At 43.5% G+C, this 15379-nt stretch overlaps 1 protein-coding gene across 2 annotated transcripts in view; it reads right to left on the bottom strand.

The window, feature by feature from the left end:
• LOC106585475 (citron rho-interacting kinase) overlaps positions 1 to 7770 on the bottom strand; it is a 64169-nt gene extending 56399 nt beyond the window's left edge. For both annotated transcript variants that reach the window (XM_045707012.1, XM_014171718.2), the window contains exon 1: positions 7421 to 7770. The gene's annotated coding sequence lies outside the window, so the exon portion shown is untranslated. The remainder of the gene's footprint in view (positions 1 to 7420) is intronic.
• Positions 7771 to 15379: the final 7609 nt, after the last annotated feature.

The raw sequence follows: 15379 nt of genomic DNA, 5'->3' as shown, positions 1-15379 counted from the left end.
GCAGAGTTTGCCAGCAACTAGAGAGGCTCCCCTCATGGAGGAGCCTCTGAAGGCTCTCTTTGGGGTAACGGAAGAGAGCCTCCTGATATCCCTGGTTGAGGGTCACTCCAACCCCACCTCCTCCAGCTCTTCCGAGTTGAGCTATGCTATCGCGGGGGAGGTAGTACACCAGCTTAACTCTGGCCTCTCAGTGGCCATTCAGGCCAGCTCGGGGAGTTGCCCCCCTATGGACAGTCAGGACATAGCAGCAGGCAAGGAGGTAATTCGGGTAGCCTCGGTGCAGATCCTGGACGAGCTACAGAGCCAAACGTCTGAGCCAGAGTGGGTAGGGTTTATCGAGCCCCTCATGGACCCTGTGACCGATGATGTGCTGAATGCCATTGTCGGCACAATGGACAAAATGGCACAGGACTACAACATCCTATTGGATCTGGCCAAGAAGATGACAATCTTGGGGTCTAAATTTCTGACCAATCTTCAATGTGACCTTGATGTTGAGTGTCCATCTGGGAAAGAAGGGACCACTCACTTTCTCAAAGAGACTGGATCCTCTAGCAGTGTGGTGTCCAGAAAGCTTCAGACCCTCTCCAGCCCCGACTTTCAGTCTAAAGCCCTCAAGGCGGTGAGCACCATCCTTACAAGGAAAGTCAGCAGCTCTTCTGGCGTGGCTCCTTCCTCTAGGCCTTCTAGTGCTGCTCCTAGCCTTACTGAAGCTCCCCTGAATACCAGCTGCACAGCCCTGACATCTGTAAGCTCCACTGCCACAGTGATTGTTAAGGCATTTGTGGGAGGCATGGAGACGATAGCATCACTTGAAGGCAAATGTGAAGCAGTTGATTGGCCAGTTCCTGTAAATGACCACAAAACAGGGTTTTCACAGAAGATAACCTTCTCTCCAGCCCGAAAACTCTATGGCCTTATACGAGCAAATCTGAGGGACCTTTTAACTCTATCCGCTCGAGAAGAAGGTGTAGCTCAGGATGCTTCTCTTCAGGAGTCTTCAGACACCCTGGAAAAGGCAACTGTTTCAACTGTTGAGGTCCAGTTACCCAGCACCAAACTTAGTAGAGTTCCCAGTGAGAGCCAACCAATACCAGCTCTCTGTCTCTCCAATCTGGATAGCAGCACTCAAGAAGTTCTTAGCAGTGTTTTTTCCATCTACAAGTCAGAGTTATCAAAAGTGGAGAGTAAATGCTTGGCCGTTGTCAGTTCATCTGATGAGTCCCTAGATGTTTGTTGGCTTGTTGATGGTGTCCTATCAAAGCTTGATGACTATACTATTTCCCAGTCACCCTCACCCAATGAAGACTTGAGTGTGAGTACTCAATGTTCTCAACTGAGCTCAGAAGAGAGTGTCAGAATCACACAGTCCTCTACTAGTCTGATTCAGAGCATTAAGAAGCTCTCTAGCAATGACTTTCAGACTCAGGCAGAAGAGGCAGTGAGTAAAGTGCTGATGAGATCCAGTCATTCCTTTATCACACAGATCAGCCATACTGGTCTTCAGAAAAGTCTGCAGGCTGGCTTATCATCTAGCTCGCCATCAGAGATTGCCTCCATGTCCTCTCAGAATACAGCCCCTGGATTAGTGGAAACCTTTGTCAAAGGAATGGCGACTATTTTCCAGAAAAATGAGTCCACTGACACTGTGCTCCTGGAAAGAAGTGGGAGAGTTTCGCAGTGCTCCTACGGGGGCTCCCAACTGGATGATACTGAATTGAGTGTTAAAATATCAGAAGAGAAGCTTTGGTCAACAGCTAAGACCATCTGCGTCAATATGAAGAACATACTTAAGGATTTCTTCACAGGGCTGAAGCCATCCGGATCCGAAAGGACAGAAAATGCTTCTTCCAAAGAGACCCTTGGGGAAATCCTGGTTGCTATCCAGAGTGAAATCTCAAACTTAGGGCGAATTAAGGATTCCAGGGAGCTCCTTCAGATCAACGATATGGTAGGAACTATGCTGAAGGAGGTTGAGAAAAGTGAGGATGACAGTGAACAAGTCTGCCAAGACATCCCTAGAACCTGTTCATCTTTGTCCACTTCTTTAAAGGGTCGTAGTTCCTTGTCTAGCTCTTCAAAGGGTCCTAGGTCAGAGTGTGAGTTAGAGATCAACCTCCCTGGCACTCCCATCCCTGACGAAGTGCCTTTTGATCTGACCTGCCCCATCGTCAGGAGCTCCTGCATCGACACCAGGGACTCTAAAATGCCAGAGATTTCTACAAGTGACCTAAGGACAAAGATGATGGCACACACAGATGAACCCCTGCATCGTAACAGTCCAATGACTGACAGCAGCCGACCACCGAGTGCTAAAGCCTCTTTTCGATCCTCCACTACTCCATCTTTCACCAGCAAGGGAACCTCTTTGGTACCAAAGGGAGATGGGATTGACATTGAAGAGAAGGAGGTGAGCATCCCCAGCAGCTCTGGCCATCTGAGGGAGCTCTTAATCAGCCCAGACATCAGCAGTGCCACTGCATTCCCACTGCAGTACTTGATGGACTCCAGCAAAGATGATGTAATCTGTTTGGTCACCGTACTGGTGATAAGGTTGCTATCGAAGATCAGACCCTCAGCCCTAGATGGACCCTCCCAACAGGCACCAGACATGACAGAAACATCTCAGCAACTCATCAGACAAGTCCTGTCTGAGTTCTGTGCTGCATCCAGATTCTCCAGGACACAGGAATATTCCCAGAACCTGCACATCCACAGGGTGTTCAGAGGTGTACATAAAAACCTGATGGAGGAGTTTGGCTCTTATAACACCCTGCAAGCAGCTATTTCCTCCCAGGACCCTGCATTTGACAGAGTCCTGGTAAAGTCCTTGACCCAGCAGCTGGTACAGGGACGCAAGGAGGCGTCAAGACCAGCTTCGGCTGCAACAAACCCAGCAGACCAGGCTGAGACAGAGAGGGGGGCTGAGCAGAAAGCAAGAAGGAGCTTCCTTTGCTTTTCAATGACCAAACTCAGGATCAACTTCAAGGTATAGCAGGGAGTTAGCATTTGTTTTTTGTTCCAGTTAGGTGCTGATGTTATTGATGTGGCTATGATAAGACAAATATATGAGATAAATATGTTTTATTCATCACTAAATTGTTGCCTTGGATTCAGAAGTGTTCCATTTATTTATTTATTCTCTGTACCATTTTCTTTACCTTTCCCCTGTTAGCGTTCCAAGAGAGGAAACAAAAAGGACTGCCATTCAGTCCAGGAACAGACTGAGATTCCCTCTACTGATGGACATTGCATAGGTAAGGATGTTTTAGAGCTCTGCTATAGCTTGTAATTTTGTTTAGGTGTGTGTTAGAAACATAGAGTATGCCTACCAAACTCATAGCACTGTTATTTATCAAAGTTATTATACTGTATTTCTCTCTCTCTCTCTCTCTCCCTCTCTCCCCATCCATTTCTCTTGTGTTTCTAGCTCCACACATTGAGGCTCATGGTGCTGAATCTCCAGTTGGAGAGGTTTCTCCCTCCATATCTCAGCCTATCAAAAAACGATCCTTGATTGTCAGGGTCTTTTCAGCAATGATGAAGCCATTCAGGCGCTTCACCAAGAAGAACCTGTAACCTGTTACACTGCATGAAGAACTACTTTTGTAACAGCAAGACTTTTGACAAGAGGAATTTCTGCATGTCTACCCTTTCAAAGTCTATTTGATCAAATAAATGCAAATTATTTTACAAGAGTTTCAAGTGTTTTGGATGATTGGTAGCATTGAAGCAGCTTTTCTCAGAGAAATGCACCAGTTCCCCATTGGTTACACATTTATTGTGCAGTTTTTGAGTTGGCAGGACTTCAACCACAACTTTTTTCAAATTCAATAGTTGCTTCATGGACAGTTAGAAAACCAGATGTTCTCTATTAATTTAGTTTGATTGATAAGAGCTTATTAGCAGCAAGGGGAAAACACATAGAGGAGAATTAGCTATCTGCAGCTAGATCAACCCTCTGAGATGTTTTCTGTATGTTGAATAATGTGTGGTATGAGTCAGTCCTTTTGCAGGGGAGGAGAGCACAGAGAGGTTTCATCCCAGTCTTGGTGTTGCTCTACATTCAGACTGCAGGGTGACCAGGGGCCACAGGTGCTACTTTAACGTATGGGCTGTAGGCGGCAGTGAATCACTAACATGTTACAAGAGTACATCAGTGGCATAGATTCTTTCAAGATACCATTTCTAGTTTGCCTACCTAACCCTATCATGTCCAATCCCTAAACCCTAAAACTGACACGGTGATTGTTTTCTATAGCTAAGTCCCTGCTCACGACATCAGCAACTCAGTAAACCTGATGCTAAATGTGTACATTCATTTGTACCTTAGACAGACTCTTTACAAAGGAACTATTTAGACGTAGAGACATCACACAAAGAGGATCAATCGTCAGAAATGACACTTGAGGGTATGGGAGAGCTACAGCAGCAGAGCTCTCCTCTCATCACGACTCACAATAACATGGATGGATTTGCGCTAGAGCGCAGCTACACCACCTGACTCTATCTGCTCATCGCCTTCAGCCCTTTCTCTTTCTCCAAGTCACATTTCACACTGTTTTGCACCGCCTCCTGTCTACAGGTAAACACAAGTGCAAATTCACATAATCCTCTCTTGACAATTCCTCTTGCCTACTCCACACTTCTTTCATTATATGGATACTCCCTAAATACTTTCCATATTTTCTATATGCAGTGCCTTCAGAAACGTATTCACACCCTTTGCCTTTTTCCACATTTTGTTGTGTTACAGCCTGAATTTAAAATGGATTAAATTGAGATTTTGTGTCACTGGCCTACACACAATACCCCATAATGTCAAAGTGGAATTATGCTTAGAAAAATGTCAATAAGTATTCAACCCCTTTGTTATGGCAAGCCTAAATATGTTCAGGAGTAAAGATGTGCTTAACAAGTCACTTAATAAGTTGGATGGACTCACTCTGTGTGCAATAATAGTGTTTAAGATTTTTTTTAATGACTACCTCACGTCCGTACAATTATCTGTAAGGTCCCTCACTTGAGCAGTGAATTTCAAACACATATTCAACCACAAAGACCAGGGATGTTTTCCAATGCCTCGTAAAGAAGTGCACCTATTGGTAGATGGGTAAAAAAAAAAGCTGACATTGAATATCCCTTTGAGCATGGTGAAGTTATTAATTACACTTTGGATGGTGTATCAATCCACTCAGTCACTACAAGGATACAGGCATCCTTCATAACTCAGTTGCCGGAGAGGAAGGAAACCGTTCAGGAATGTCACTATGAGGCCAATGGTGACTTTAAAACAGTTACAGAGTTTAATAGTTGTGACAGGAGAAAACTGAGGATGGATCAACAACATTGTAGATACTCCACAATACTAACCTAAATGACAAAGTGAACAGAAGGAAATCTGTACAGAATACAAATATTCCAAAACATGCATCCTGTTTGCAATAAGGTACAAAAGTAAAACTGCAAAACATTTGGCAAAGAAATGAATACAAAGCATTGTGTTTGGAGCAAATCCAACACAACACATCACTGAGTACCACTCTACATATTTTTAAGCATGTTGGTGGCTGCATCATGTTATGGGTATGCTTGTCATCTGTAAGGACTAGAGAGTTTTTTGGGATAAAAATAAACGAAAAAGAGCTAACTAAGCACAGGCAAAATCCTATTGGAAAGCCTGGTTCAGTCTGCTTTCCAACAGACACTAGGAGACAAATTCACCTTTCAGCAGGACAATAAGCTCTTAGAGACTTAACCAGAAAGACAGCTGTAATCGCTGCCACATGTATTGACTCAGGGGTGTGAATACTTACTGTATGTAAATTAGATATTTCTGCATTTCACTTTGTCATTATGGGGTTTTGTGTCTAGATGTTTGAAAATCCATTTTATCAAGGGGTATAAATACTTTCTGAAGGCACTGTATGGATATATTTTATCCTAAATGTATAGCTATGTCCACTCCCTATACCCCTCTATGCACCATGTGGAACCCCTAATAAAGCCAACTACATCTGTCCCTAGTTAAACCTCTCTCTATACAACCCACCTCTCTGTCTTTGAGTGGAAATTAGTCCATTGAAAATACATGAATATACCTTCATCAGTCAGAAGACAGAGGGGAAAGGCAGATATTTCATAGTAATCATCATACGTTTTTAATGATGACCGTTTTAAAGCAAGTAAGGATGAGGTGTATTGTAACAAGACTAAATACTTGAATATCATAATTTATTATGAACCACTATGATTAATATGTACATATTGTAATACAATTGAATGTGGGCCTTATAAAGAAACAGGAGCTGTCACCTGCTCTGAGAGGAACCTGAGGAAGAAGTGAGAGAGAGACAGATGGAAACAACTGTTTCCATGGAAATACATTTTTGATCATTTTGATCATTTCGGACTTTTCTGCTTTTCCTTTTTTAATTACAGAATATATTGGCACACACCCAAGAAAGTTGGTAGCGGTGTTGACTAACAGCAAGTAGACTGTAGGCTACAAAATAAAGAGAACTGCACACTCTATATACAAGCTCCTAGAAATGTATTGGGTAAATCACCAATGTTTCGGCTTCAACCTGAAGAAGGCACAGTGATGCAGAAACGTTGGTGGTTTACCCAATAAATTACTTGGAGCTTGTATATAGAGTGTGTAACTCTATTTATTTATTTTGATAGCCTACAGAATATATTTTTGCCTCACAGGCCTACCAATGCACACGTTCAACTAACAATAACTCACCAAGTGCCTTACCATTGGCAAACTCAGGACACAAATCAAAGTTTTGTGGTCCAAAATTCGTGGCAAAAAATTCATGATTCACAATTGAACTCTCAAGAGAGATGATTGTTTGTTCTACCAAGTTTCGATCTAACCTGCACTGTATGTTTATTTCCTACATCGAGATCTAGGCAAAAGAAAGCCATCAGAAACAAAGTGGGATTTAACACTGATATTTTCAGAATCCTTTGAAGAAAACAGTACATCACAGCAGAGAGAGGCATCAGAATGTGAATGCTGTGATTCCCCTATGAAGTTGGAGATCTACTGTATGAGAAGAGGGATGCTACTGCACATTGATGCTGAAGAAGATGGGTCAACAAAGACACACATTTAATGCTAACACAGCATCTCAGTGTCGTGACAATAGAATACTCTTCCCTACTACCGGAGCAGGCAGCTGTTCTATAGCACTATCACATCTGGCTAAACTCCCCTGTCATAGTATAAGAACTAATCAATCAACATGCTGAGATGATGAGATGGGCAAACAAAAGCAGAGCAGTTATGGGCAGTTAATATGTGCTACACACACAATCTTGTCATCACAAACATTGTTTGTTGTTACTCTGTCAGTGCTATCAATACCACCTTGTTATCAGTGAAAGATTCCTTCAGAGCAGTACTTACTCAGACCTGGCCGGTGCTGTCAGTGCCTTTGCTGAAGAACCACTTTAGAGGGGGCAAGTCCTCCCCCAGAAAGCCCGATCTTGTGGGGTCTTGCTGGGTAGCCACCGGCCAGTAGGAGGGGCTCGCTGGTTCATCAAAACTGGGGATGTCATCTTCACTGTAGAGAGTAGAGCCAAAGGCAGGAGAAAGAGATTTGAGCAGTGAGAGCGAGTGAAGATAAGCACACAGAGAGAAAGAGTGGAGGAGAGAAGGAGGGAGTGGAGAGAGGGAAACTGCATTGTATATTAATGCAGTAGACCAGTGAAAACACAATCGCAAAGACATGCAGGGAAGCTCTCGCTCCCCCCACACTGCAGTAGCTCCAGCTAATCACAGTAATACATGCAGCCTGAGTCACTGCCTAAACTGTGTGTTCTCTCCTGCAAAACACAGGCATTTCAGTAACAACAACCACTCCACAGAGACCCCAGTTCTTTTCAGACTTCCAACACAGAGATATATTAGGCCTACACAGTCTCTCCTATCACACGGCTATCAAATGTCAAATGTAGTGGAAGGCAAAGTGGTCCTCTAACTGATAAGACTTTTCTTTGCTATAGAAAAATCTTAAGCTACAAGTTCTCCACATGACATGTTGAATGCACTGAGCTGCCTGTTTGAACTGCTGGGGCACAGCTCGGACACCCATGCATACCCCACAAGACATGCCACAAGAGGTCTCTTCACAGTCCCCAAGTCCAAGACAGACTATGGGAGGCGCACAGTACTACATAGAGCCATGACTACATAGAGCCATGACTATTCCACATCAAGTAACTGATGCAGCAGTAAAATTTTATTTAAAAAACAGATAAAAATACACCTTATGGAACAGTGGGGACTGTGAAGCAACTCAAACATAGGCACAGACACATGCGTACACACACACACACGAAAACATGCGCACTATACACACACGTACACATGGATTTTGTACTGTAGATATGTGGTAGTGGTGGAGTATGGGCCTGAGGGCACACAGTGTGTCGTGAAATTTGTGAATGTAATATTATGTTTTTAAAATTGTATGAACTGCCTTCATTTTGCTGGACCCCAGGAAGAGTAGCTGCTGCCTTGGCAGGAACTAATGGGGATCCATAATAAATACAAATACCTGTCCACACCTGCTCCAAAACAACTCCAGTGTATGAATACACTTCAAAGTTCAGCTGTTTAGACATGCTTCTAAGCTGTATTAGAAATTCTATAGAATTGTACAGAAATTTGGTGATGAAGCAAATTCATCATATCAAGATAATCCCTATGTCATGGTCATGCTGGTTGGGCTTTCTGTCACTCTCAATGCTGAGATGAGCCAGACACACACACACGACAGACATCTCCCTAGGGCCTCTGAGGTCCCGGCTTTGGAACGGGTGGCAGGACCTGTCCTAAGAAGCAACACTCCATCACAGCAGTAGGGAAATGAAACAGCTTGGACAGTCCAGGTAACCAATCAATGGCTGTTATGACCCTGTCACGCACCAGAACACAACTCAGCACTCATACTGTAGGCTACCATACTGTAGGCTACCATACTGTTGTTATGAGTCTATGCAATCACTATTTCCTTTTCTTTCACTTCATAAAGTGAAGCCCTGTTTAAAATGAACTTTCAACTCAAATTGGATGTGGAGCTAAGTAGGCAATAAGTAGACTATAAACATCAAGCATGAGTGGGAAATAATGGACCAGCACACAGGGCTTTGACTTTGTCTTTTTGGTTTCTGTTTAGTGTTTACTCAGCTATGATGAAAGCAAAACATTGGAGGCATGCTTTATCTTATGAGCAGAGAATATAATTGCTTCAGACTCCCAATGTTTCAGTCAAGCAGCCCTCTCAATCTAAACACAAATCTGGGTTTGCAAGAGAGCAAATCAAGTAAGAACCCTCAATTACTGATTTATCAGAGCAGACTTCTGATAGTGCAGCGTGAGGTCATGCTCGCTATGAAAACAGTACATTTGTCTTTGGACTAGGCTGAGAACCAAATACAGTTTACAGCTATCCTCTAAGGAATACCACGGTATGCCATTTGTTGTTTGTGCATGCATTGTACATGCAGTGCCTTCGGAAAGTATTCAGACACCTAGACTTTTTCCACATTTTGTTACGTTACAGCCTTATTCTAAAATGGATTGAATAACAACATCTCCTCAGCAATCTACACACAATACCCCATAATGACAAAGCGAAAACAGGTTTTTAAAAAACAGTATGCTATGAGATTTGAAATTGAGCTCAGGTGCATCCTGTTTCCCTTGATCATCCTTCAACAAATTGATTGGAGACCACCTGCGGTAAATTCAATAGATTGGACATGATTTGGAAAGGCACACACCTGTCTATATACAGTTGAAGTTTGAAGTTTACATACACTTAGGTTGGAGTCATTAAAACTCATTTCTCAACCACTCCACAAATTTCTTGTTAACAAACTATAGTTTTGGCAAGTCGGTTAGGACATCTACTTTGTGCATGACACAAGTAATTTTTCCAACAATTATTTACAGACAGATTATTTCACTTATAATTCACTGTATCACAATTCCAGTGGGTCAGAAGTTTACATGCACTAATTTCACTGTGCCTTTAAACAGCTTGGAAAATTCCAGAAAATGATGTCATGGCTTTAGAAGCTTCTGATAGGCTAATTGATATAATTTGAGTCAATTGGAGGTGTACCTGTAGATGTATTTCAAGGCCTACCTTCAAACTCAATGCCTCTTTGCTTGACATCATGGGAAAATCAAAAGAAATCAGCCAAGACCTCAGAAAAAAATTGTAGACCTCCACAAGTCTGGTTCATCCTTGGGAGCAATTTCCAAACGCCTGAAGGTACCACGTTCATCTGTACAAACAATAGTACGCAAGTATAAACACCATGGGACCACGCGTCCGTCATACCACTGAGGAAGTAGACGCGTTCTGTCTCCTAGAGATGAACGTACTTTGGTGCGAAAAGTGCAAATCAATCCCAGAACAACAGCAAAGGACCTTGTGAAGATGCTGGAGGAAACAGGTACCAAGGTATCTATATCCACAGTAAAACTAGTCCTATATCGACATAACCTGAAAGGCCGCTCAGCAAGGAAGAAGCCACTGCTCCAAAACCGGCATAAAAAAAGCCAGACTACGGTTTGCAACTGCACATGGGGACAAAGATCGTACTTTTTGGAGAAATGTCCTCTGGTCTGATGAAACAAAAATAGAACTGTTTGGCCATAATGACCATCGTTATGTTTGGAGGAAAAAGGGGGAGGCTTGCAAGCCGTAGAACACCATCCCAACCGTGAAGCACGGGGGTGGCAGCATCATATTGTGGGGGTGCTTTGCTGCAGGAGGGACTGTTGCACTTCACAAAATAGATGGCATCATGAGGAAAGAAAAATATATGGATATATTGAAGCAACATCTCAAGACATCAGTCAGGAAGTTAAAGCTTGGACGCAAATGGGTCTTCCAAATGGACAATGACCCCAAGCATACTTTCAAAGTTGTGGCAAAATGGCTTAAGGACAACAAAGTCAATGTATTGGAGTGGATATCACAAAGCCCTGACCTCAATCCCATAGAAAATTTGTGGGCAGAACTGAAAATTGTGTGCGAGCATGGAGGCCTACAAACCTGACTCAGTTACACCAGCTCTGTCAGGAGGAATGGGCCAAAATTCACCCAACTTATTGTGGGAAGCTTGTGGAAGGCTACCTAAAACGTTTGACCCAAGTTAAACAATTTAAAGGCAATGCTACCAAATACTAATTGAGTGTATGTAAACTTCTGACCCACTGGAAATGTGATGAAAGATATAAAATCTGAAATAAATCATTCTCTCTACTATTATTCTGACATTTCACATTCTTAAAATAAAGTGGTGATCCTAACTGACCTAAGACAGGGAATTTTTACTAGGATTACATGTCAGGAATTGTGAAAAACTGAGTTTAAATGTATTTGGCTAAGGTGTATGTAAACTTCCGACTTCAACTGTAAGTTGACAGTGCATGTCAGAGCAAAAACCAAGCAATGAGGTCAAAGGAATTGTCCGTAAAGCTCAGAGACAGGATTGTGTCGAGGCACAGATCTGGGGAAGGGTACCAAAAAATGTCTGCAGCATTAAATGTCCCCAATAACACAGTGACCTCCATCATACTTAAATTAAAGAAGTTTGGAACCACCAAGACTCTTCCTAGAGCTGTCCACAAACTGAGCATTCGGGGGAGAAGGGCCTTGGTCAGGGAGGTGACCAAGAACACGATGGTCACTCTGAAAGAGCTCTAGGAAGTCCCTCTGTGGAGATGGGAGAACCTTCCAGTAGGACAACCATTTCTGAAACAATCCACTAATCAGGCCTTTATGGTAGAGTGGCACATGACAGCCTGCTTGGAGTTTGCTAAAAGGCACCTAAAGACTCTCGGACCATGAGAAACAAGATTCTCTGGTATGATGAAACCAAGATTGAACTTTGGCCTGAATGCCAAGTGTCAAGTCTGGAGGAAACCTGACACCATCCCTATGGTGAAGCATGTTGGTGGCAGCATCATGCTGTGGGGATGTTTTTCAGTGGCAGGGACTGGGAGACTGGTCAGGATCGAGGTGAAGATGAACGGTGCAAAGTACAGAGAGATCTTTGATGAAATCCTGCTCCGGGAGCGCTCAGGACCTCAGACTGGGGCCAAGGTTCACCTTCCAACAGGACAACGACCCTAAGCAAACAGCAAAGACAATGCAGGAATGGCTTCAGGACAAGTCTATAAATGTCCTTGCGTGGCCCAGACAGAGCCCGGACTTGAACATCTCTGGAGATACCTGACAATAGCTGTGTAGCAACGCTCCCCTTCCAATCTGACAGTGCTTGAGAGGATCTGCAGAGAAGAATGGGAGAAACTCCTCAAATACAGGTGTGCCAAGCTTGTAGCGTCCTACACAAGAAGCCTCGAGGCTGTAATCGCTGCCAAAGGTGCTTCAACAAAGTAGCCTACTGAGTAAAGGGTCTGAATACTTATGTCAATTAGATTTTCATTTATATAAATTAGCAAACATTTCTACAAACCTGTTTTTGCTTTGTCATTATGGGGTTTTATGTGAAGATTGATGAGGGAAAAAAACAATTTAATCAATATTAGAATATGGCTGTAACGTAACAAAATGTGGAAAAAGTCAAGGGGTCTGAATACTTTTCGAAGGCAATGTATGGACATCTTTTAAAATCCTTTGAAGTAGAACTAATTGTTAGGATTTAGAAACAGAACCCACGTTTGGCTCAACAGAATTGCGTAATACAGTGTGTTGCCAGAGAACCACTATCAATAGCCTTATGCTGTATTTCCACTTATATCTGATCTAACTGCAGCTAAAACCTGCCTATCTGTCTCCTCACTGTGACTCTAAAATACCACTAAATCTAACAAAACACAACGAAACCGTTACAATTCCAAATCATTACACAGTCTTCATAGTGCATCAAAAACATTTTGTGCCATTGGTATTGTAGCTCATTTGAGATAAATGCATGCAATAGTAGAAACGTATAATATATGAATAAAGTTAGCGAATTACTGTTGTCAACATTTGTCAAAAGATCTTAATGGTTTTCAGGATGACGCTCCTCTTCAAAACACACAAATAGTTATGGGTTCATAGAGAGAACATGAGGATGGTAGAGGCTTTTTGCTGATGTTACCTAGCAACAAGCTATTGTAAGTCCCCAAGGCCAATCACAGCTTAATATCAAAGGAGGGAGAATACATTTTAGTAATTTAGCAGACACTCTAATCCAGGGCAATTTACATGAGCAATTAGTGTTAAGTGCCTTGCTCAAGTGCACATAAACAGATTTTCCACCTCAGGGATTCAAACCGGTAAAATTTTGGATATTGGCCCAACACACTAGGCTACCTGCCGCCCCAAATTTCATCACAATTCACTGAGTTTATATGAATGATCCTTCAGACTGTCTTACTCTGTTGCTAGAGTACAGAGGGGAATTCTTAATCCAGGGAAAATGACACTCCAAAAAGAACAATCAATTCAACCACTCATCTTTATAACAATGCATCACAGTCTTCTTTCATGCACAATGAATGCTGAATTTAAGGGACATCAGGGGGACAAAGTTATTTTATGTGTGAGAGCTCTATGCAAAGCTCAATAGATAAGGCTGTAATACAGTACAATCATAATGGTGATGACCACTGGGTGCAGAACACTGAGGCTTCCTAGAGAAAATACCAGTGATGAAATATTGCCCTCCATTGGTACAAAAATGAAATGACATTACAGGGTATAAAACATAATGGTTAATGCATTGGGCAGAGTTCTTAGAGAGGAATCATCAAAAGAGACCCTTACATAAACAGAGTCTGGAGGATCACCCTTGTATTGGCTGAAATGTAGCGAACAGGCAGAAGCACACTGACAGCAGACACAGTGTCAGACCAGACCAGGCCTGATGTATAACTAAGGCAGATGTTAGATAAGTGTTGTTCTGAAAAAGAGCTTCTATCTCCAGGCCATCAGACTGTTAAACAGTCACCAGTAGCCGGCCTCCACCCAGTACTCTGCCCTGAACCTTAGTCACTGTTACTAGCCGGCTACCACTTGACACTCTACCCTGCACTTTAGTCACTGTTACTAGCCGGCTACCACTCGACACTCTACCCTGCACTTTAGTCACTGTTACTAGCCGGCTACCACTCGATACTCTACCCTGCACTTTAGTCACTGTTACTAGCCGGCTACCACTCGACACTCTACCCTGCACTTTAGTCACTGTTACTAGCCGGCTACCACTCGATACTCTACCCTGCACCTTAGACACTGTTACTAGCCGGCTACCACTCGATACTCTGCCCTGCACATTAGTCACTGTTACTAGCCGGCTACCACTCGATACTCTGCCCTGCACCTTAGTCACTGTTACTAGCCGGCTACCACTAGATACTCTACCCTGCACATTAGTCACTGTTACTAGCCGGCTACCACTCGATACTCTACCCTGCACCTTAGTCACTGTTACTAGCCGGCTACCACTCGACACTCTGCCCTGCACCTTAGTCACTGTTACTAGCCGGCTACCACTCGACACTCTAACCTGAACCTTGAGACTGTTACTAGCCGGCTACCACTCGACACTCTACCCTGCACCTTAGACACTGTTACTAGCCGGCTACCACTCGACACTCTACCCTGCACCTTAGAGACTGTTACCAGCCGGCTACCACTAGAAACTCTACCCTGCACCTTAGAGACTGTTTATAGCCGGCTACCACTCGACACTCTGCCCTGCACCTTAGACACTGTTACTAGCCGGCTACCACTCGATACTCTGCCATGCACCTTAGACACTGTTACTAGCCGGCTAACACTCGACACTCTACCCTGCACCTTAGACACTGTTACTAGCCGGCTACCACTCGATACTCTACCCTGCACCTTCGAGCACTGTTACTAGCCGGCTACCACTCGACACTCTACCCTGCACCTTAGTCACTGTTACTAGCCGGATACCACTCGATACTCTACCCTGCACCTTAGACACAGTTACTAGCCGGCTACCACTCGACACACTAACCTGAACCTTAGACACTGTTACTAGCCGGCTACCACTCGAAACTCTACCCTGAACCTTAGTCACTGTTACTAGCCGGCTACCAGTCGATACACTACCCTGCACTTTAGACACTGTTACTAGCCGGCTACCACTAGACACTCTACACTGCACGTTAGACACTGTTACTAGCCGGCTACCACTCGACACTCTACCCTGCACCTTAGACACTGTTACTAGCCGGCTACCACTCGACACTCTACCATGCACCTTAGAGACTGTTACTAGCCGGCTAACACTCGACACTCTACCCTGCACCTTAGAGACTGTTACTAGCCGGCTACCACTCGATACTCTACCCTGCACCTTC

The sequence above is a fragment of the Salmo salar genome, chromosome ssa24, assembly GCF_905237065.1.
Source record: "Salmo salar chromosome ssa24, Ssal_v3.1, whole genome shotgun sequence".
Lineage (NCBI taxonomy): Eukaryota > Metazoa > Chordata > Actinopteri > Salmoniformes > Salmonidae > Salmo > Salmo salar.
This window is presented reverse-complemented; position numbering and strand designations above follow the sequence as displayed.